Here is a 24,547-nt window from a genome sequence, read left to right as displayed (position 1 = left end):
ATCCCGCAGCCCCCACGACTGTGAAGAAGTGGTGTGAGCAGAAGCCTTTACTAGATAATGAGTGACTTCTGCACTTGAATCAACACTCCCTGTCACCAAAAAAACTTGAAGAGAGCTGTTTCAGTTGCAGGAAGTAGAAAACAGGCACTGAAACTACAAAACCATGTCAGGTACAGCTGATTGGGTATAGTGCCTTTAAATATCGCTGCTGCAGTTCTCCCTGTCATTGTTCTGCACTGCCGTTAAAGTAAGTGGCTAAATCCAATGTTGGACATTGGGCGTCTAGTGAGCATTGCACATTCACTGATGTCATGATCTCCATGATGGCGAGCTCCCTGGTGCTAAGGTTTACCGGCAGCGCTACCGGCACCACTGATATCACATGCGGTGCTGGAACCAGCATCAGCTGTCGTTACAGCTGTCAACGGCATTTCAACGCCATCTCCTGCCACTAACATGCGACGCAAACCACAGGCATTTTTCCCCTTTTAGCTCTTTCATTATCCAGGGAGCTCTGACTTTGGTTGCCCTACCTTTCCCCCTCATGGGAATATACCTCGACTGTATCTGAACCATCTCCTCTTTAAAGGCAGCCCATTGTTCAATTACAGCTTTTTTTTCTTTTTTATTACCTGGCCTGGGAGTGTTAGATGGTAATGTGTAGTGGGAAGCTATACTCTGTATTTAACCCATGCTGTACCTGTCTTTGGAGTGTTTGATGGGACAGTGTAGAAGGAGCTATATCCCATTAATACCCACAATGCTCGCTCCAATTAATGCTCCAAATACACACCACTTGTTACCCCTGAAGATCCTTTCACTAATTGCCTCTGACGCCCATCATGTTACAGGGTATAGACTTGTTTCAGAGCAAAAAGGAGGTTGTACTATTATTGCCTTATCCCAAACACCATTCTCACAATCTGCCAAAGCAGGAGGAGAGAGACACATTGGCTGATATAAAGAGAGGGGCGACTTTCTGGTGTATAAAGCAAGAGGTGGACATAGGGGCCATTGAATAGTGGGACCTCACATTTGGAGGATGGGAGTGATAATTTATAAGTGGTAATTTTGGGAGCCTGTTCTCCCTGCCTGGAGTCTCAGTATATGGGAGTAGGTTTGGAGACAGGACTGATTGTACAACCTGTGTTCATGCCCAGTGAGACTGCACGCCAGGAGCAGAGCCTGGGCATGTGACCCTGTAATACCTAGACTAGGAGAGGCTTGGGCTGCTTTGTGACATGGTTCCTGGCTCCTTTGTGAAGTCACCTGGAGACAGGATTACACCCCTGGTTACACAGCATCAGTGGGAGTTACTACGGGAGGAGTTGGACTTGGCAGCTGACACTGCGAGTGAGTTTAGTGTATATAAATAGGGGGCAAGAAAGAACAAATTAATATTAAGATAAGTAATTCAACCAAATTTCATGAGTTACAAATATATTCACATTAATTATAATCATAGTAACAAAAATAGTCCCATTGTATTCCACTTAGATTCTAGAATTAATATTATTCATTTTTAGATTCGAACATTCTTGGAGTGAACAGTATCTCAGGAATGTGGAGAGAAAGGAGTTGAATCTTCATCACACTAACTGGGACTGGAAAAGGTCGCTGGGTTCACAGAGCAGTTCTGCTGGGACCAAAACCCCCAGTTTTGAAGATGGGTACAATAAGAAGCTTCAGCAATGATTGTAAAGGTGAGCATCTTTACTGAGATTCCCATCTGTCCAGGATTTTGCCGAGGTGAGAGTCGAACCAGCTACTGGGAGCTGTCTGATAGCTGCCATAAGCTCAGCTTTTGATGCAACAAGTTGACCTGAGCTTAACTCGGGCGTGAAGCTAGCCAATACTTCACTTGGAAGTGCTTGACACTTACATGTAGAGGGAGTTTTAATCTGTATTCTTAAAATGCATTACCTGAGCTGGTGTGGTTGAAATACCTACACAAAAGGCCATTTCAGAGCCATATCTGCTGTTTTATTTATTTCAAGGAAGAAAAACATTCTACCTTCCAGAGCCAGCAGGAGCATCTCACAACTGCTCTTGCAGCCTTCAGAGCATGCTGCACTGTGCTAGCCGTTGCTCAGTGGGTAGCACTCTCGCCTCTGCATCTGAAGGTTGTGGGTTCAAATCCCACGCCAGAGATTTGAATACAAACAACTAGGCTGTTACTTCAGTGCAGTGCTGAGGGAGTGCTGCACTGTTGGAGGTGCTGTCTTTTGGATGAGATGTGAAACTGAGGCCCTGTCCCCGTCTGCTCTCCGAGGTGGACATAAAAGATCCCATGGCACTATTTTGAAGAAGAGCAGGGGAATTATCCCCGGTGTCTCCCTCAACCAACATCACTAAGAAGCAGATTATCTGGTCTTTATCACATTGTTGCTTGTCGGACCTTGCTGTGCGCAAATTAGCTACCACATTTCCTACATTACAACAGTGACTACACTTCAAAAATACTTCATTGGCTGTAAAATGCTTTGGGGCATCCTGAGATCGTGAAAGACGTTATATAAATGCAAGTCCTTCTTTCTTTACTTTGTACCACTGATGCTGATGAGCACTGGTCTAAAATGGGCTTCTAATGAATCCGTCTTTGGGATGAAATGTTAAACCGACGCCCTGTCTGCCCTCCCAGTTGGAGGTAAAAGATACTGTGGCACTATTTCTAAGAGCAGAGGAGTTCTCTCCGGTGTCCTGGCCATAATTAATCCCTCAACGAACATGACTAAAACAGATTATCTGGTCATTATCACAGTGTTGTTTGTGGGAGCTGGCTGTGCGCAAATTAGTTTCCGAGTTTCCTGCATTACCAATGGCGACAACAGTTCAAAAATACTTCATTGGCTGTAAAGCATTATGGTACATTCCGAGGTCATGAAAGGCGCTATATAAATGCACGCCTTTCTTTCTATTTATTTTAGAAATGTTCTAATTGTGTTAAATTTGGGTTTGGAATGTGCCTACTTTTAGTTCCCCCTAGTGTTTGAAGTAGCGACAGGTAAAGAAAGAACTTGCATTTATATAGTGCCTGTCACGGCCACAGGACATTCCAAAGCACTTCACAGCCAATGGAACATTTTTGAAGTGCAGTCAATGTAGGGCAACACAGTAGTCAAATTGTGCACAGCAAGCTCCCACACACAGCAATGAGAATAAATAACCAAATAATTAATTTAGTGGTGTTGTTTGTGGGTCATGTCCTGGTCAGGACACCAAAAAAAAACTCCCAGCTCTTCAGGTGATCTTTCATGTCCACCTGAAAAGGCAGGCAGGGCCTTGGATTAGCATCTCATCTGAAAGACAACCCCTTCGACAGTGCAGCCCTCCCTCAGTACTGCAGCGGAGTGTCAGCTTTGATTATGCGCTCAGTTCCCTGGAGTGGAGCTTGAAGCCATGACCTCTGACACAAAGTGTGAAAGCCACCACTGAGCCAAGACTGACATCTACGGGCTGAAGGGAAGAAACCAGCTCACTGAGGTGAGAAAAGTTTCATCTGAAAGCAAGCATTTACTTTAATTTCATGAGCATATGTGCACATTTTACTTTTGTAGTCTACAAATACTTAATTATCCCAACTGTCTTTTTTGATCAGGTAAACAGAGCCGAAGACTATTGTGGTGGTAAATGAGAAGTGAGAGAGAAATTAAAGAGTCCAACGTGCTAGAGAACTCTGTCTTGAATTGTTTTGAAGAGAAGAACAACTTATTGGGAGGGAGAACGGGGATCTCTTTTTAGAGTGGGGCTGTCGGTTTCTATTTACAATTGGTTGGAGTAGAATAACACAAACTAAATAGTCTCATAAAGTGCCTCTGTTGGCAGAGAATACTGCCACACAAATTGTCTTCGAGGTTTAGTATAGCAGGGAAGTAGCTACATCATATACCCTAGATCAGCAGAGCAGTCCTCTTCTAGCGGCCATGCTCTGTGACCAAACGCTGACTTTCAGGGAGGGCACACATGGAGCTGCGAGTCAAGGTGATGCCCATCTAGTCAGTGGAGATAACTGGCTGCCAACCATGCCACTTATTGCCAGCAAACAGGGAAAGTCCAGAGTCAGAACTACCAAGTCATGACTGATGTTCGATCAACTCTACACGTATATGTTTTGTATAGCTATGAACAGCAAAATATCACCGACGATCAGCTTGACTTCCTCAAGTCCATCTAGTATTAATGAACTTTCCACTGAAATACTCCCAGACACAGCACCGAGATAAATGACCAAATAATCAGTTTTAGTCATGTTGATTGAGAGAGAAATGTTGATCAGCACACCAGGAGAACTCCTTGCTCTTCAAATATTACCAGGGGAACATTAATGTCCACCTGAAAAGGCAGACGGGGCCTTGGATTAGCATCTCACTGAGCCAAGACTGACACCTAAATACAACTGATGAGTTGCCAAATGGCATTTGTGTGTGAATTTCTTTTGTCCAAACAGAGTATTAAATGTAGTTAGCTACTGATTTTGTCATCAAGGCACTTAGCCAAATCTTGATTTGACAACAAGAATGGAGAAGAGTTGCATTTCAACAAGCTTATGGTAAAATCTTCAATGAGCGGTGTTCTTTAATGATTGCTTTAAGTCCTTTAAGCTGCATAAACAAACTGATGAGAGATTTTCTTATTGGCCACTGCCATAGAGCTCACCGATGGTGCTGGCTCTATTAGATCTTTGATTATGCTCAGCCCCATCATAAGTTTCAGTTCTGTCTATACTTTAACATGTAATGCGAGGGGTGCTCTCCGAGGTGCTTAGACTACTGGTGATACTTCTTTGATTCAACTGCATTTTGTAGTCACCTGGCATGCTAGCAAATTCATCAGTCACATCACTGTGCTCTGAGCACGTTTATAAGTGAAGTTTTGGTATCTTGATCTACCTTGACATTTCTTGTTAAGAGACCTAGTTCCCCCTCCCTCCCAGCGTTCTTATCAAGCATCACTTTCATCTCATGGATCACCATTTGAAATTTCAAACCACATACATTTCCCTAATGGGTGACAATCTGTGTTTGGTGAAAGATTGTGGGCCGGATATTCCGATCCCTATGGGTGGGTACGAGCTGTGTACACACCCATAGGGACGTCGGAAATGCCGGGTTCAGGCATGCGAAGCACATGCGCTGAAAACCAGCATTTCCGATCTGTCAAGTGTAGGGGGTGGCGGGTGGCGCGTGCACCCTGTCAGTTATGCCCCTGACTGTTGGTGAGTGTCCGAATCGCTCCCACGCCTCTGGGTTCTTGACACCGGACTTAGGTACAGGCGGCGATACAGAAAACTCGAGTAGACAAGTGGTTTGTATGTAAGAAAACCAAGATTTTATTAAAACAGAAAAAAAAACAGTCTTATGAGAAGTCACTAGTATAAAATACAGGCAAATACAAAATAACTGTACTTATATAGGGAATGGGGAACACACGGCACATCGAGGGAAAAACAATTACATTAACAATCACCTTATCCTTATCCCACCCCCTATACCTAACTAGATTAAGCTATGAGGGGCCAGAATTCATGCTCATCAATCCAAAGCAAAGCCAGCTGTTTTAACGGATGCGGGTTTTGAGGTTTGGTCTTCTGTCCTTTTAAATACCCCGTCGCCACATGGTCTCAGGGATGCGGTGCTGGAGCTGCTGCTGCGACACACCTTTCTTCTCCTCAGCTACCGTCGTCGTCTCGTCGCGATGGGTTCTCCTCTTCTTCTCCCTCGGGCGGTCGTCGGCAGTAACGTCGTGCCCATAGGGCAGTTGGCAGTCTTCACTGTCTAGATTTTCCTACCCAAGCGTCAAACGCCAGTATATTTGTTGTGGTGTGGACACCTGCATTTATTCGCAGTGCTCAACAAGATAATTGCCTCCCCAAGCGCCAGCTTATAACTAGGCACTTGGCCTTTATCGATAGGTTTTTTGCTGCCCTGCTCTGCCCTTATCGAGTTGTTACCTTTTTCTTTGTCTCTACTCGTGTGGTCTCGTTCGGCTCATTTCCTCTGCCCTCTCTCATGGCTCGGGTGTCCTGGGTGACTTTGGACTCGGGTCTCGTTCCCCTCCCCTGCGCTTGGTATGGATGTCCTTGACCGTTGAAAATTTGCTGTGGGGAGCGAGGAGAGAACCCGCCACAAGGCCAGGGCATGAGTACGGGTGACGGCAGCCCAAGGCAGAGCAAGAGTCAAGAGCCAAAAGCAAGAGCAAGAGAGCGATTGCTACTCGGGGCCTACAGTTATACTCCTTTCGATAGCCCCTTATCTGCACGCCAAATCATGTTAGTTCATTGTTTCAATTTTGGTGGGCTGTTTTAAATGATTATAGCAATCTAAGTTAACTGGATTTAGATGGCCGTTTCTTGCACCTAATGGCTGTATTGTCTTTAATGCATTCTAATCGGCCTGACCAGCCTTGATGGCTCCCATAAGCTGTTTCCGATTATTTATGCGGACAACCTAATGGCCTCAAGTATAGGCCTAACTGGTTTTGATCTGCCTACGATCTGACGTAATGCATATTCAATGCTTGCTGTCTGGCTTTCAAAACACAATGTCCTTTTCACAGAAGCTGCATTTTAAGTTTTGATTTCCCAAAGCTGCTTGTGCTGCTACAGAGTCCAAGCTTTTAAAATCTTGCAGGCTTTTGGTCACGAGGTGCGGACGCCATCTTTTGGGTACCCCTTTTTTTTTTAATGTCCATGCAGGGTCCCTTTTATTAATAACCTTGGGGGAATGTGGGAATTTTGCAAAACTTACACTCTGTGATGAAATATTCCATTCACCACTGCCTGTGACTGAGATCGGTTTCAGTGTCATTTCCCTTCCCCCAGACCTCATTGTATTGTGTACTGGAATGTGCTGTATTGTATACTGGAATGTGCTGGAATGTGCTGTGTGTAGGGCTCCGCCCATACCTGGCCCCGTTTGTAAGCTAGCTTCAGTCTGGCCTCAGTCTCCAGAAGGAAGACATCTCTCTCTCTTACGTGTTACTTTCTAAGTTAATAAAAGCCTTGTTTTTGTTCTGCTAACTTCGAGTCTCGGAATTATTGAGGCACATCAATTTTATTAACTTATTTTTCAACACTATGGATCAACTCCTGAAACCCGAACGTTTGGATTTGGATCAACATGCTCCGGACGCATCAGCACGCTTCGGACACTGGTTTGAGTGTATGGAATTCTTCCTGGACAATTCCGCAGCCGTCAAAGATGCTACGGACGCTGCGAGGATGAGACTCGGAATTCTGCGGAATTGGGTAAGCCACAGGGTTTACCCCGTCATCCAAGACGCCGAGATGTACCTGGCCGCCTGCGACATCTTAAAGGCGCATTACCAGCAGCCTACGAATGAGGTGTATGCTAGGCACCTGCTCACTACCCGCGCACAGCGACCTGGGGAATCGGTGGAGGAGTTCCTAAGCACCCTGAAAATGCTTGGCAAAGACTGCAAGTGCCGAGATGTAAAAGCCGCAGTGTACACTGACGAGCTTGTTCGCGATGCCTTCATCACAGGTCTCAGCTCCACTTACATCCGGCAAAGACTGCTGGAAAAAACGGGGTTGGACCTGAAACAGGCTGCGGACACCGCGCGATCCCTGGATGTGGCCCAGAGAAACTCGGACGCCTACTCTTCAGCCCGCGCCGTCCACACCGCCACGTGTGCACCGAGGGCGCCGCCATCTTGGAAGGCATCTTCCCCGCCCGACAGCCCGACACCGGCTGGGCCCCGCTCTCCCCCCAGAAGCCCTACGACAGCTGCGACGCGTCAGGGACCCAACTGCTACTTCTGCGGGCAGCCAAAGCACACCAGAAACCTGTGCCCGGTGAAAGGCACCACCTGCTTTAAGTGCGGTAAGAAGGGGCACTTCGGGAAGGTGTGCAGAGGGAACCCCGCTGGAAAACCAACCGCCGGAAAACCCGCCACCGCCGCGTGTGCGCCGTGGGAGCGGCCATCTTGGACGCCATCTTGCCCGACCTCGTGGGGTCCGCCATCTTGTGAGCAGACAGCGTGGACGCCATCTTGTATCGATCAGGGCCCTACAGTGGCATCGGTCACAGTGGACCAGACCAGGCCGCACCCGCTATCCAGATCAATGGTGGACATCGAGGTAAATGGGTGCCGGGTTAAATGCTTAATTGACAGTGGAAGCACGGAGAGCTTTATCCACCCAGAACTGGCACAACAACTCTCCTTAAAGGTGGTCCCTACTCAGGGTACCATCTCTATGGCTGATAAAACCCAGACATCGACCATTCTGGGTTACTGCACGGTACAATTGTGCGTTAACGGAACTGTATATGATAATTTTAAAGTATTAATCATGAAGAACCTATGTGCGAGCGTGATCTTGGGCCTGGATTTCCAGTGCAACCACCAAAGCATCACGCTCAAGTACGGTGGGTCCCAGCCGCCCCTCACAGTGTGCGGTCTGGCTACCCTGAAGGTAAAGCCGCCTTCGCTATTCGTGAACCTTACCCCTAACTGCCAGCCAATAGCGACCAAAAGCAGGAGGTACAGCTGGGAGGACAGGCGGTTTATCGCGACCGAGGTAGACAGGCTCCTGAAAGAGCACATTATTGAACGCAGCAACAGCCCGTGGCGTGCCCAAGTGGTAGTGGTAAGGGGTAGCGAGAAGAAACGGATGGTGATCGACTATAGTCAAACGATCAACAGGTACACCCTACTAGACGCCTACCTGCTACCCCGCATATCAGAAATGGTGAACCAAATCGCCCAATACCGGGTGTTCTCCACCATCGACCTCAAGTCAGCGTACCACCAGCTCCCTATCAGACCAGAGGACCGCCCGTACACCGCCTTCGAGGCGAACGGACGCCTCTACCAATTCCTCAGAGTCCCCTTTGGGGTGACGAATGGGGTCTCGGTCTTCCAGAGGGAGATGGACCGCATGGTCGATGACCACCACTTGCAGGCAACCTTCCCCTACCTCGACAACGTCACCATCTGCGGTCACAACCAGCAGGATCACGACTCGAACCTCGAGAGGTTCTTGAAAACCGCACAAAAACTCAACCTCACCTACAACGAGGACAAGTGCGTTTACAACACCACGCGCCTCTGCATACTAGGCAGCGTGGTGGAGAATGGGGAAATCGGGCCAGACCCCGACCGATTGCGCCCCCTACGAGAGCTGCCCCTGCCCAACACTCCCAAAGCCCTGAAAAGGTGCCTGGGGTTATTTTCTTATTATTCCCAATGGGTCCCCAACTACTCCGACAAAGCCCGCCCCCTCTTGAAAGCATCCTCTTTCCCGCTCTCTGCTGAGGCCCACGCCGCCTTCAAAAGCATTAAGCAGGATATTGAGCGGGCCACGCTACAGGCAGTGGACGAGAACACTCCATTTCAAGTGGAAAGTGATGCGTCTGACTTCGCCTTGGCGGCCACCCTCAACCAGGCGGGGCGGCCCATAGCTTTCTTCTCGAGGACCCTCCAAGGGCCCGAGATCAGACACTCCTCCGTGGAAAAGGAGGCCCAAGCCATCGTGGAGGCAGTGCGCCACTGGCGCCACTACCTAGCCGGCAAATGTTTCACCCTACTTACCGACCAGCAGTCGGTAGCGTTTATGTTCAATAATAAACAGAGGGGGAAGATTAAAAATGATAAGATTCTTAGGTGGCGGATCGAGCTCGCCACCTTCGAGTACGACATCAATTACCGGCCAGGGGCCCTTAACAAATCCCCTGACGCCCTCTCACGAGGGATGTGTGCCAGCGCCACCGGGGATCGGCTACAGACCCTCCACAACGACCTCTGCCACCCAGGGGTCACGCGGCTGTTCCACTTCATAAAGTCCCGTAACTTACCCTACTCGATTGAGGAAGTTCGGTCCCTGACCAGGAACTGCCGCACTTGCGCTGAGTGCAAGCCTCGGTTCTACCGCCCAGATAGAGCCCACTTAATCAAAGCTACACGGCCCTTTGAGCGGCTCAGCTTAGATTTCAAGGGCCCCCTCCCGTCCGTCGACCGCAATGTTTACTTCCTGAACATTGTGGACGAATACTCCCGGTTCCCATTCGCCTTCCCCTGCCCAGACATGACCAGTGCCACGGTCATTAAATGCCTCAACAGCCTGTTCTGCCTGTTCGGTATGCCGAGCTACATCCATACGGATAGGGGGGCGTCCTTCATGAGTGAAGAGCTACGCCAGTACATGCTGTCCAAGGGGATCACCACGAGCCGTACCACCAGCTACAACCCCCGGGGTAACGGCCAAGTGGAGCGAGAGAACGGGACAGTATGGAAAGCAGTCACTCTAGCTCTAAGGACCAAGGGCCTCCCTATCTCCCGCTGGCAGGAAGTCCTCTCGGATGTGCTCCATTCGATACGGTCGCTATTGTGTACGGCCACTAATACCACGCCTCATGAACGAATGTTTGTCTTTCCCCGGAAATCCACCTCAGGCGTATCCATGCCATCATGGCTCTCCACCCCAGGTCCGGTACTCGTGCGAAGGCATGTGAGGGGCCACAAGACGGACCCTCTCGTGGAGCCAGTACACCTACTCCACGCCAACCCCCAATACGCATATGTCCGGCACGCCGACGGAAGGGAGGACACCATGTCCATAAAAGACGTCGCCCCAGCCGGCATCGACAACAACCACGGCAATAGCGGCAACGACGATCACAGCAACTCTTACCCACCCACTACTCTTTCATCACCCCCGGAAGAACACCGACCAACAGCACCCCCACCAACTACCCCTCCAACAACCCTGACGGCACCCCCGGCAGAGACCCAGGAGGCTACCGGGGACACCCAGCCGACACCCGCAGCACCGCAACAGCCACGTCGGTCGCAGAGGACTACCAAACCCCCGAACAGACTAAATCTATAGAAGGGGTGAATGTGATGAAATATTCCATTCACCACTGCCTGTGACTGAGATCGGTTTCAGTGTCATTTCCCTTCCCCCAGACCTCATTGTATTGTGTACTGGAATGTGCTGTATTGTATACTGGAATGTGCTGGAATGTGCTGTGTGTAGGGCTCCGCCCATACCTGGCCCCGTTTGTAAGCTAGCTTCAGTCTGGCCTCAGTCTCCAGAAGGAAGACATCTCTCTCTCTTACGTGTTACTTTCTAAGTTAATAAAAGCCTTGTTTTTGTTCTGCTAACTTCGAGTCTCGGAATTATTGAGGCACATCACACTCCCCCCTGTGGTACTAAAACTTGCTTGAAGTATCATTCTTACAAGGTGAGCAAAATTCTCTGATCCTCCATAGTCAACCTTCCCCTGTAATTACCTATCCAATTACCCATGACACATGCACTTCCCATTCCGTGAAAATGTAGTGTACATAAGCATACATAGGATAAATTACAGACTTTTACACACATCCAAGCATGGAGGGGGTCCAACACCACTGCAGCACTTGGTACACATACATCTTTATTAAACGCGTCGCAAAAAAAAACTCTTTATTAAAAACAACAAACACAAAAAAAACAACAATCTTTCATCAAAAATACAAGGAAAAGACTCAAACAGGCGTATCTCCCTCCACCTTCACATAATGTCCCTTCCAGATCTTCTGGTTTCGGAATTCTAATATCTGACCTTTTCCCTTACATTGAATGCAAACTAGATACAACACTATCACTAACTGGCAAACCACGAGAATGTGGGAAGCCAGTCTGATCCACAAAGGGACCTCTATGTTATTGAAAATGTCCCACCAGGGTGGAATCACAATATCCAATATCTTAGCCCCTATCTCTACTGTTTTCTGCTCTAGAGTGTAAAAATGTTTCTGCGAAACTATAACGGCCTTGAGTATTTTAGTAAGGTGTTCTGGGAGAGGGGGAATTTCGTAGCCGAAATGCGCTACGTACTTTTGCAAATTCGTAAAATTCTCTTTCACAGTGAGGTGAACAGTGGAGGGTTCAGGAATGGGGACAATTCGTTCCTGGGCCACTTGAACTTCTGCCTCGGGTTTAAAACAGAAACTGCTGTCACTAACTGGACACCAGCTATGCTGTCCATGCTGGTAGTGGGATGCGCCGGTGGTGACACAATATGTCCCACCTCCTATATATGTTACCTGCGGGGGAACATGGCCTTGTGCCATTGCCTCCATGGTACAATTTATAGGTTTTGCACCAGCAGCTCTGAACCCACACTGCGGTTTTGAATAGGCATTCAAGTGCTGGGGACACAGGATTATGTGTGCTCCCCGGCTCCGGCACCCTGAGAGGTTAATACCTGTCACAGCATGCTCCCACTTTATGACTGATGCGCTATCAATTACTCAAAAGACTGAGGTTAAGCGAGTAACTAACAGGCTTTTATTAACAAGAGAATGAAGGTGTGCCTCGAGTGGTCGACCAGTCCAGAATACAGAGGGACTGTGGAGCAGTCAGCTTTATACCTGGACTCATGGGAGGAGTCAGCCGAGGCATGTACAGACATGTACACAGTGGAATACAAACACCCACACAGGCAGGTGTAACAGTGGTTTACCACATTCACCCCTTGTTTAAAAATGAGTCCGGCGGGGAGAAGTGTATTAAAAGTTTGTGTATTGGAGTCTCTCCGGAGGTCTTGTCTGCCGCTGTGATCGACGTGGCGACGGCAGGGGTAGTGAAGCTTCCGGCGTCGAGTCCCGCGTAGGCTGGGGCACTGGTGTGTAGTCCTCGTGGGTGTCGAGCGGGTCGCGGGGCCCAGGCGTGCCATCTGCTGGGGTTGGATATTGGATCATGGGGGGGGGTGGTAGTGGGTAGTGGGTTACTGGGGCCCCCGAGGGTGCGAGGTCTCGTATGGAGACTGTGTCCTCCCGCCCGTCCGGGTACGCAATGTAAGCATACTGGGGGTTGGCGTGGAGGAGGTCGACCCTCTCGACCAGGGGGTCTGCTTTATGGGTCCTCACGTGTCTTCTCAGTAGGACCGGCCCTGGGGACGTCAGCCATGGTGGTAGCGATGTCCCCGATGTGGACTTCCTTGGGAAGACAAACATTTTCTCATGAGTGGTGGCGTTAGTGGCAGTGCAGAGCAGTGACCGAATAGAGTGTAGCGCATCGGGGAGCACATCCTGCCAGCGGGAGGTCGGAAGGCCCCGAGACTTTAAGGCTAGCAGGGCGGCCTTCCAAACTGTCGCATTCTCTCTTTCCACCTGTCCGTTCCCCCGGGGGTTGTTACTGGTGGTCCTGCTTGTGGCAATACCCCTAGCGAGCAGGTACTGGCGGAGTTCGTCGCTCATAAACGATGAGCCCCGGTCGCTATGGATATAGCTGGGGAAACCGAACAGGGTGAAGAGGTCGTTCAGACATTTAATGACCGTGGCACTGGTCATGTCCGGGCAGGGGATGGCGAACGGGAAACGGGAGTACTCATCAATAATGTTGAGGAAGTACACATTGCGGTCGGAGGAGGGGAGAGGCCCTTTAAAATCAACGCTCAGGCGCTCGAAGGGGCGAGTGGCTTTTATCAGGTGAGCTCTGTCTGGTCTATAAAAGTGCGGTTTGCACTCAGCGCAGACTTGGCAGTTCCTGGTCATGGTCCTGACCTCCTCAATGGAGTAAGGCAGGTTGCGGGCCTTGATGAAGTGGAAGAACCTGGTGACCCCCGGGTGGCAGAGGTCATTGTGGAGGGCCCGCAGTCTATCGATCTGCGCGCTGGTGCAGGTGCCATGCGATAGAGCATCCGGGGGTTCATTGAGCTTCCCGGGCCGGTACAAGATCTCGTAATTGTAGGTGGAAAGTTCGATTCTCCACCTCAAGATCTTGTCGTTTTTGATTTTGCCCCTCTGCTTGTTGTTAAACATAAAAGCAATTGAACGCTGGTCAGTGAGCAGGGTAAATCATTTTCCAGCTAGGTAGTGCCTCCAATGACACGCAGCCTCCACAATAGAAACATAGAAACATAGAGATAGGAACAGGAGTAGGCCATTCGGCCCTTCGAGCCTGCTCCGCCATTCAATGAGATCATGGCTGATCTTCGTCTGAGATCATAGCTGATCTTACCAGTTCAGTACCCCGTCCCCGCCTTTTCTCCGTAACCCTTAATCCCCTTAGCCTTCAGAAATATATCCAATTCTCTCTTGAAAATATTTATTGAATTAGCCTTCACAGCCCTCTGTGGCAGGGAATTCCACAGGCTCACCACTCTTTGAGTGAAGAAATTCTTCCTCATCTCTGTTTTAAATGATTTGCCCGCTATTTTTAGACTGTGGCCCCTGGTTCTGTGCTCCCCGGCCATTGGAAACATTCTCTCTGAATTCAGCCTGTCCAGGCCTGCCATAATTTTATATGTTTCGATGAGATCCCCTCTCAATCTTCTAAACTCCAGTGAGTACAAGCCCAAACTATTTAATCTCTCTTCGTAGGTCATTCCCGCCATTCCAGGTATCAGCCTGGTGAATCGCCGTTGCACTCCCTCCATGGCAAGAACATCCTTCCGCAGATGTGGCGACCAAAACTGTACACAATACTCCAGATGCGGTCTCACCAGCACCTTGTACAGCTGTAGTAAGGTATCCCTATTCCTATACTCGAACCCCCTTGATATGAAGGCCAACATACCATTTGCCTTCTTGATCGCCTGTTGCACCTGCATGCTCTCCTTCAGTGACTGGTGCACAAGAACACCCAGGTCCCTCTGCACTTCCCCATCTCCCAATCTATTGCCATTTAGATAATAATCCACCCTCCTGTTTTTACCCCCAAAGTGGATAACCTCGCATTTATCCACATTATAGTGCATCTGCCACGTATCTGCCCATTCCCCCAACCTGTCCAAATCGCACTGTAGCCTCCTGACATCCTCATCAGAGCCCACCCCTCCTCCTAGTTTAGTGTCGTCAGCGAATTTGGAAATATTGCATCCAATTCCCTGATCCAGATCATTTATATATATTGTGAACAGCTGGGGTCCCAGGACAGATCCTTGCGGCACCCCGCTGGTCACTGCCTGCCACTCCGAAAACGAGCCGTTTATTCCAACTCTCTGTTTTCTATCCGCCAGCCAGTTCTCTATCCACGTTAATACTTTGCCCCCAATCCCATGAGCCTTAATTTTGCATGATAATCTTTTGTGTGGAACCTTATCGAAGGCTTTCTGGAAGTCAAGGTACACCACATCCACTGGCTCTCCCCCATCTATTTTACCAGTTACTTCCTCAAAAAATTCCAGCAGATTAGTCAAACACGATTTACCCTTTGTAAATCCATGTTGACTCTGTCCGATCCTTTCCCCATTTGTCAAGTGCTCCGCTATTTTATCCTTAATAATGGACTCTAGCATTTTGCCCACAACCGATGTAAGGCTTACTGGTCTATAATTCCCTGCTTTCTCTCTACCCCCTTTTTTAAATATTGGGGTAACATTAGCTACCCTCCAATCCACGGGTACTGTTCCCGAGTCAATGGAGTTCCGGAAGATGATCCTTAGAGCATCTGCTATCTCCAGGGCCACCTCCTTAAGTACCCTAGGATGTAGTTTATCAGGCCCCGGGGATTTGTCGGCCTTCAGTCCCCTCAACTTACCCAACACCATATCCCTAGAGATACTAATTTCTGTCAGCTCCTCCCTCTCATTAGTCCCTATGTTTGCCGATATTCCTGGGAGGTTATTTGTGTCCTCCTTTGTGAATACAGAACCAAAGTATGAGTTTAATTGGTCTGCCATTTCCTTATTCTCCATTATATATTCTCCCGAATCGGACTGCAAGGGACCGACTTGGGATTTTACCAGTCTTTTCCTCCTGATATACCGATAAAAGCTTTTGCAGTCTGTCTTTATGTTTGCTGCAAGTTTACTTTCGTATTCTATTTTCCCCTTCCTGATTAATCCCTTTGTCCTCTTTTGCTGTATCTTGTACTGCCCCCAATCTTCCGGTCTGGTGCTTTTTTTTGCCAGTTGATATGCCCTTTTTTTTGATTTTATGCTGTCCCTAATTTCCCTCGTTATCCACGGTTGAGTCACCTTTTTAGGTTTATTTTTATGCCAAACCGGTATAAACATGTTCTGGAATTCTTCCATTCTATCTTTGAATGCTTGCCATTGTCTCTCCACTGTCAATCCCCCCAGAAACACCACCCAATCAATCTTACCCAATTCCCGTCTCATACCCTCGTAATTCCCTTTATTTAAGTTCTGGACCTTAGTCTCTGATTCAATTTCCTCACTCTCCATCTCGACTGAGAGCTCGATCATATTATGATCGCTCTGACCCAAGGGGCCTCGTACAAGAAGATTGCTGATAAGTCCCTTCTCATTGCACAATACCCAGTCTAAAATGGCCTGATCTCGAGTCGGCTCCTCGACATATTGGTCCAGATAACCGTCCCGAAAACATTCCAGGAATTCCTCCTCCTCAGAATTTTTACTAATTTGGGTAGTCCAATCAATATGTAAATTAAAGTCACCCATGATGACAGCTGTGCTCTTATCGCACGCTTCTCTAATTTCCCTTTTTATGCCTTCCCTCACCTCCATATTACTATTTGGAGGCCTATATATCACACCCACTAACGTTTTCCTCCCCTTGCTATTTCTCATTTCTACCCATACAGATTCCGTTTCATCCGAGTTAATATCCTTCCTTTCCATTGCATTAATCCCCTCCTTTACCAGCAATGCTACCCCACCTCCCCTACCTTTTTGCCGATCCTTCCTAAATATTGTATATCCCTGGATGTTAAGTTCCCAGCCTTGCCCACCCTGCAGCCACGTTTCTGTAATCCCAATCAAATCATACTTGTTTACCTCTATTTCCACAACTAATTCATCCACCTTGTTCCTAATGCTTCTAGCATTAAGATACAAAGCCTTCAGGCTTGCTTTTTTCACACTCTCATTATGAATTAGTTTGGCCCTTTGTGTTTCTCTCCTTTGCTTATTGCTTCTCACCTTTCTACCATCTATTTCTGACTTCATATGACTTCCCTCTTTTCCACTACCTAGGTTCCCATCCCCCTGCCAAATTAGTTTAAATCCTCCCGAACCGCCCTAGAAAATATTACCCCGAGGACATCGGCTCCCTCACAGTTCAGGTGTAGACCGTCCCCTTGGTACAGGTCACTCCTCCCCAAGAACTGATTCCAATGCCTCAAGAATTTAAATCCCTCTCCCTTGCACCACTGCTCAAGCCACGTATTTAGCTTATCTATCTTACTCTCTCTAAACTTATTAGCTCGTGGCACTGGTAGCAATCCAGAGATTACTACCTTTGAGGTCCTACTTTTCAATTTAGCCTGGGCCTCCTTCTCAACAGCGGAGTGTCTGGTCTCCGGGCCCTGGAGGGTTCGTGAAAAGAAGGCCACAGGTCTCCCCGTCTGATTAAGGGTAGCGGCCAAGGCAAAGTCGGACGCATCGCTTTCCACCTGGAAGGGGATGGATTCGTCCACTGCGTGCATGGTGGCTTTGGCAATGTCTTCCTTGATACGGTGGAAGGCTAAGCGGGCCTCTGCCGTCAAGGGAAAAGAGGTGGACTTGATCAGCGGATGGGCCTTGTCCGCATAGTAGGGGACCCACTGGGTGTAATAGGAGAAAAACCCTAGGCACCTCTTCAGGGCCTTGAGGCAGTGGGGCAGTGGGAGTTCCATAAGGGGACGCATCCGGTCGGGGTCGGGACCGATGACTCCGTGTTCCACAACACAGCCAAGGATGGTGAGGCGGGTTGCGCGGAATATGCACTTCTCCTTGTTATACGTCAGGTTCAGGAGTTGGGCGGTGCAGAGGAATTTTTCGAGGTTTGCGTCATGGTCCTGCAAGTCATGGCCGCAGATGGTCACATTGTCCAGATATGGGAAAGTTGCCTGCAACGCATTTTGATCGACCATCCGGTCCATCTCCCTTTGGAAGATGGAGACCCCGTTGGTGACACCAAAGGGAACCCTAAGGAAGTGATAGAGGCGGCCGTTTGCCTCAAAGGCAGTATACTGGCGGTCCTCAGGGCGGATAGGGAGCTGGTGGTACGCTGATTTCAGGTCAATGGTCGAGAAGACGCGGTACTGCGTGATCTGGTTGACCATATCAGCTATGCGGGGGAGTGGGTAAGCGTCCAGCAGGGTGTAGCGATTTGTTGTCTGGCTATAGTCGATGACCAGGCGCTGCTTCTCGCCGGTCTTAACGACCACAATCTGGGCTCGCCAGGGGCTGGTGCTGCCCTCAATAATCCCCTCCTTCAGGAGCCGCTCCACTTCGGGTTTAATGAAAACCCTGTCCCCGGCACTGTATCGCCTGCTCTTTGTGGCGATGGGCTTACAGTCGGGGGTGAGGTTAGCAAACAGTGGGGGTGGGGTGACTCTGAATGTGGAGAGGTTGCACCTGGCGCGCGGCGGGCAATTTGGAAGCTGCTGGCTGCGGACTGTGAGTGGGGGGAGGGGTCCACCGTACGCCATCGTAACACTTTTAAGGTGGCACTGAAAATCTAACCCCAGTAGAACGGCAGCGCAGAGGTGGGGCAGGACCAGAAGTTTAAAATTATCGTACACAGTCCCATCTACTAAGAGTGTCACCACGCAGTAGCCGCCAATGTCCGCCGACTGGGACTCGGAGGCCATAGAAATCCGCTGGTGCGCAGGCAGGACTGGGAGAGAGCAACGCCGCACCGTGTCGGGGTGGATGAAGCTCTCCGTGCTCCCAGAGTCAAAAAGGCAGGTTGTTTCGTGACCATTTACCTTAATGTCCATTGTGGACCGGGCCAGTTGGTGCGGTCTCGCTTGGTCCAGCGTAACGGAGGCCAGCGTAGGGGTCGGTGTGTCGCTGCGGGTATCAGATGAGGCGGTGTTGGGGGCCTGCTGCGTCCCGGCTGGCATCCAAGATGGCGGCGTCCATGATCCCCATGTGGCTGGAGGCGTCCAAAATGGCTGCTGTTCCGGTGGTTCGCACATGGCTGAGGAGGCCCAAGATGGCGGCCCGCACAGCCCACACGTGGCGCTGCTGGGGTTCCGGGTGGCTTTGGCCCTGAAGACGCTGGCGTAGTGTCCCTTCTTCCCGCAGCCCGAGCAGATCGCATTTTTCACCGGGCAGCGCGCTCTGGGGTGTTTGGCCTGGCCACAGAAGTAGCATGTCTGGCCTTGGGACACTGCTGCGGTAGTTGGGCCATTGCTGGGATGTGGCTGGGGTGGCACGGCGCTATGAGACGGTCCTACCATGTCCCAGGCTGTCGTTCCCCGTGGCGTCCACGGTGCAGAGGAGTAGGCATCCATGCCCCGGTAGGCTGCATCCAATGATAGTGCGAGTTCAGAGGCCTTGTTGAGGTCGAGGTCACTCTGCTCCAACAGTCGCTGTCGGGTGTAATTGGACCTGTGGCCCGCTACAAAAGCGTCCCGGATAAGTTCCTCTGTGTACACGGCGGCCTTTACATCCTTACAACCACAGGCCCGGCCAAGCACAGACAGTGCCTGAAGGTATTCCTCGGTCGATTCCCCAGGTTGTTGTTTACGACTCCCCAGGAGGTGCCTGGCGTACACCTCGTTCACTGGGCGCGTGTACTGGTCCTTGAGGAGCTTGAGAGCAGCCGTGTACGAGGTCGCGTCCTGGATGACCGAGTACGCTCGGTGGTTCACTTTGGAGTTCAGGACATCCAGTTTGTCCTCATCCGATTTGACCGTTGCAGCGGAGGCGATCAGGAATCTTTCAAAGCGCCTAAGCCAGTGAGCAAACTTGGTGGATGCGTCCGCCTCCCGATGGTCTAAGTCCAGGCATGCTGGTGTGAGGATCTTCTCCATTGTAAAAAAATCTTGTTAATAAAATTGATGCGCTATCAATTACTCAAAAGACTGAGGTTAAGCGAGTAACTAACAGGCTTTTATTAACAAAAGAATGAAGGTGTGCCTCGAGTGGTCGACCAGTCCAGAATACAGAGGGACTGTGGAGCAGTCACCTTTATACCTGGACTCATGGGAGGAGTCAGCCGAGGCATGTACAGACATGTACACAGTGGAATACAAACACCCACACAGGCAGGTTTAACAGTGGTTTACCACAATGACGTAAGGCGGGACCGTTGTGAAACGAATGTGTGCACCCCCTTGAATGACTCCAATGTTCTCAACCCTGTATACCGGTGTGGGTTGGGTTGTCCTACCCATGACCGGCATCCTGACTACTACTCCCATGATCGTGTGGTTGGACCGTCCACAATCCACGGGGACTGGGTAGGTTTCGGAAGCTAGCCGGAGTTGGCACGGGCTTAATGCATCCTCAAATGGGTGGAGGGCTGCGAGGTGCTTGTTGCTGATCCAGGAGGGGACTAAACCCTGTTTTAATCCTCCAGATTACTGCGGCCCTCGCCCAGCAACCGCGCCCCATGCAGCACGCACACCTCATTCTGCGCAGCCTAGTCAGAAGCATTTCTGTCCTCCCTTATGAGGGCATTTACCATCTTTGCGTGCTTCTCCAGCTCGGCTATAATCTCTTTTAAATGGACCGCCTTGGCCTGGTCCTCATGCAACTCCAAGCCCACTACCTTGTTCTCATCCAGTAATATCTTCCTTAACTGTGTTTTTAAACCGTTTATCTGGATCTGTAGCTCTATGTCATCCGAACTGTTGATGACAGAGGACCCAGTATTAAACGCAGTAAAAACATAATTCCATACTCCCCTTCTTTGCCTCCCTGCACTACCCAAAAACTCTCGGTGTGTGGTGTACAGTTCGGTTTTGTCAATATTGGCGAAATCGAACTCATAAAACTTCTTGAACATGTCCTTTAATAGGGCCTGGTATAGCTGTTCTGTTTCTTTGGGACACCACTCCGGTAAATGTACCTCGGTGAGATTTAAAATCACGGAGGCTACCGCGTAGTGCACCCCCTGGTACAGTACCTGATCCGTAGGCACCAATACCAGCCCATTCCCTGGTCCCTTTGTGGTGGTGGGGCACCCCTCCCAGCGTGTCATTGCTGCCTGAGTCATGGGCAAGGGCTTTCAGGTGCGTGCCACTAGCTCAGTGGCTTTAACTGGGGTTGGGTACCACGGGACTATGCATGTGTGTAGGTGATAATCCCATTCTACCCCCTTCCCCTTATCCTGCCAGGCTGCAGAGAAGATGATAGATACACCCGTAGGGCAGGCCCTTTTTGACTCCCACATACAGACATAGATCCCCTGTTCCATAAGAACATAAGAACATAAGAAGTAGGAGCAGGAGTAGGCCATACGGCCCCTCGGGCCTGCTCCGCCATTCAATAGGATCATGGCTGATCCGAACCTAGATTCACGTCCACTTCCCTGCCCGCTCCCCGTAACCCCTAATTCCGATTCCCACCACATGTCCCAACATACACTAGTCCCTTCTTGGGTCCCGGTGACCCTTCGGTGGGTGTCATTTCCCATCTGTTCCCAGTCGGCGGTGCGATCCCCCATGTCCGTGCTCAGCTTCCTGAGCCACCACCATCTTCCCAGGGGAATCTGTCCTGCGCAAGTCGGGCACGCGCGTTTCCCCTCAGTGACCCCGCTCCATGAGGCCACAACCTGTATGCTGGGGCAGGGGAGGGAGGCCGCCGCGTAGGTGAATCCAGTCTGGCTGGAGTACCGGGTGGAATTGGATCCCAACCACCCGGGCCATCTTCCCTCGTGGGCGTAGACGGCAGGTCCTTCCGTGCCTTGTTCGCTGCTCCCGGCAGTCACCACTGGAGCCTTTTCTCCCGAGCACCTGTAGATGTGGGAATCTTCCACATCGCCTCGCTTTCCAATGCTCAGTCCCATCAGGGCGAGTAGGATTATGATCCTCTTCACCCTGAAATCCTTTCTGCAAAGAGATACAAAAACATAGCCAGGTCCCCAAGAGATTCTCTGGCTTGGTGAAGCATAGTTGGGTCCCGCGACCTCGACTCAAATATACACACTCTTAGCAGATTACTACTTATTTAAAACTGCCCATCACCTTACTTAACTTAAGCTAAGACACCCAAACTTAAGCTAAATACTTAAACTTAACAATAACCAAAACTTAAATTACCTAAACTATGTACATCCACCACCCGTCTCCGGGCGGCCAGGCTAATTCCTGGTTGGACTGCGGCACACCACTTCCTCTGGCGTGACCGCACCGTCCTGCACTGTTGGTCCCTCGCAGCCTGTGGCTGCTGGCTGAGGACCTCTGTCCTTGGACCTCCCCCTGACTCGAGGGGCGGCCCTTGGTAACTAGAGAGCTGGTGACCATGGCTTTCTCAGCTGGGGCGTCCGTGGGGACCTTCTAGGGGCCTTGGTGGGTGGGGCTTTCTTGGCCGATGGGCCTTTAACCCGAACCGCTGCTCCTTCAGGCTTGACCTCTCCCGAACCTGTGCTAGGGGCAGGTAACTCTTCACAGCCTGTTGCTGCAAGCTGAGAGTTCCGCCCCCAGGTCCCATGGCTGGGACCGGGGCGGGATTTTCGACCTCGGGTCCCTTGGCTGGGTTAGGGGCAGGGTTTTCGCCCTCGGGTCCCTCCCCCTCGTCTGGATCCCAGAAGAGCGGGGGAGTGTCCCAATCGATGGGCGGGATAGCCCCTCCCTTTAAGCAAGCCACAGAGCCTGCCTGTGCATTCTGTGAACTCGCTCCCGCTGCAGGCTGAGGATCTCTATCCTCAGACCTTACCCCAACTAACTGTTTACTCCTTTCAGGTTTAAACAGTTTGCACTGATTAATATAACCAGCAGCCTGTTTTAAAACCTTGTCCGCTGCCCCGAACGAGCCTTCTGGGGACTCCCCGTTCTCTTCCCTTACCAGGACGGCCTCACAGACGGGATCTCGGGCTTGGACTTGCGTTAGGTCCGGGGCCAAAGCTACCCCCTGTGTGCCTCCCTTGTCCCGGACTGCGGCTACCGGGCCTGCTTTACAGGAATCCCAGAACTCTCCTTCCCTGGCCCTCTGCTCAGCTACCTCGTTGGTCCGTTGGTTACCCTCCCATGTGGTAGGGAGGGATCCTAAAACTATGGCCAAAAGTTTGGCCATTTCCCCAGCCTGCTCGTACCCTGCGGCTCCCATTGGGCTAAATGGGACCTCATTAGACCCAGGTGGATTGGTCGGGTCTTCCGAATGGACCACCGTGCTGGAAGCTCCAGTGTCCACCGAATATCTCCCCTGCACCGTCTCCACCCGCATCTTAACACAGGGCTGCTCCCCTCGTCGTTTTCAAGGGGACACAGGTCAACAGGCTGTGCTGGTTCTAGTCAGGGCTGTGGGTTGGATGGGGCTGATGGGGTCAGAGCATCAGTAGTGGCTGCTACTCTCCCTTGGCCAATCAATATGGACCTCATGGCGTCCAAAAATGACTCGACCGCGGCGGGAGGGATTCCTGCCTCCGCCTTTTGGGCTGGGGCTGTGGAATTCTTTCCCTTGTTATCTTTCCAAGGGTTCTTGCACTCCTTCTGCCAGTGACCATCCTTCCCGCACCGTAACAATTCGTCTTTGTGTTGGGGGGGTGTAGGGGGTTTCTCTTGCTCGTTCTGGTCTCCTACCAGGCTTCGTGCAATATTTACCCTTGAGTGGTTCGACCCACTCTCCCCTACGGTTCTAGACCTTGGACTTAGGTGCAGGGAACTGTAGTGCAGAGAAAAACTCAATAGACCAGGTTGAATAGCACGAAATGGATGCTTTTATTATTAAACAGTTTGCAGCATTAAATAATACATGTCATAAGCACAGATTAATGTAACTACAAGCATACACATATCTATAAACTTAACTCTATGGAAATGGGGAACACACGGCACATCGTAAAAGGGGAAACACATTATGATTACCCTTACCCCCTCCCCTAGACCTAGACTAAGTTTCGACTTGAGGAACTCGGAATCATGCTCACCACTTTCAGATTCTCAAAAGAGGGGGTTCGCAGCCCTTTTGGCACAGCTTTCCGTCATCACGTGGATTTGGAAACTTCTGGCGCAGCTTGTTTTTCTCTCAGGCGATGGAGCAGCAGATACAGTCCCGATGAGCGCTCGTCATGACTGAATCCGTTAAAAGTTGTTGAAGAACCGGATACACATGGGAAAGTCCATTACTGGAAAGCTGAGAATGGGATGTTGAGGCACGGGAGTGCTAGGCCCGGAATGTCCTTTTTCTCCGGCCTGGATCGTCGGTTTTCCTGAGGGTGTCTTCTTCTTCGGCCTGGGTCGTCGATGATCTCCCGACAAAAGTACCCGGGCCACCCTCGTCGTCTTCTCGTCGTGGCCGAGCCTTGCCTGGCCGAACATCGACCACGTCCCGAAACCGAGGTGCTGTCTTAACCGGAAAGTCTGTCCCGGTGCGTTGAAGAAATGAAAACCCGAGGTGAAGCTTCCTGTAGTATATGTAACCGTTCTACCTTTAAGAGAACTATTGTATGTAACCGTCCACCTTTAAGAGAACTATTTTAGGTGTTGCACTACTTTATCTTGGCTGCGGTATACTGTAATACCGGTGGTGACCACACCGGTATATAAGTGCTGTGTAATGAGTGATTGGGCAGATTCGCCCTGACCTTCGAATAGTAAAGTCCTGTTAAAGTTTACTCTTGTAGTCTGTGTAATAATTTGCAATATAACACACAGATTTTACAGTGGCGACGAGTTCAATCTTACCCTGCGGCAGCGATACATCCGAAGCAGTTAACGAGCGTCGAGAAGAGG

The 24,547-nt window shown here is 50.2% G+C and overlaps 1 long non-coding RNA gene across 1 annotated transcript; it reads left to right on the top strand.

Moving 5' to 3' along the window:
* The first annotated feature begins 1,308 nt into the window (after positions 1–1,308).
* Positions 1,309–4,472, top strand: LOC147114634 (uncharacterized). The gene is made up of 3 exons (XR_015078912.1): positions 1,309–1,353; positions 1,527–1,703; positions 3,599–4,472. It is a non-coding gene; the product is annotated as an uncharacterized LOC147114634 (long non-coding RNA).
* Positions 4,473–24,547: the final 20,075 nt, after the last annotated feature.

The sequence above is a fragment of the Somniosus microcephalus genome, chromosome 7, assembly GCF_052327205.1.
Source record: "Somniosus microcephalus isolate GS21.2 chromosome 7, FLI_Smic_1.0, whole genome shotgun sequence".
NCBI classification, from domain to species: domain Eukaryota; kingdom Metazoa; phylum Chordata; class Chondrichthyes; order Squaliformes; family Somniosidae; genus Somniosus; species Somniosus microcephalus.
Note: the sequence above shows the minus strand (reverse complement) of the source record. Positions and strands in the feature narration are given on the sequence as shown.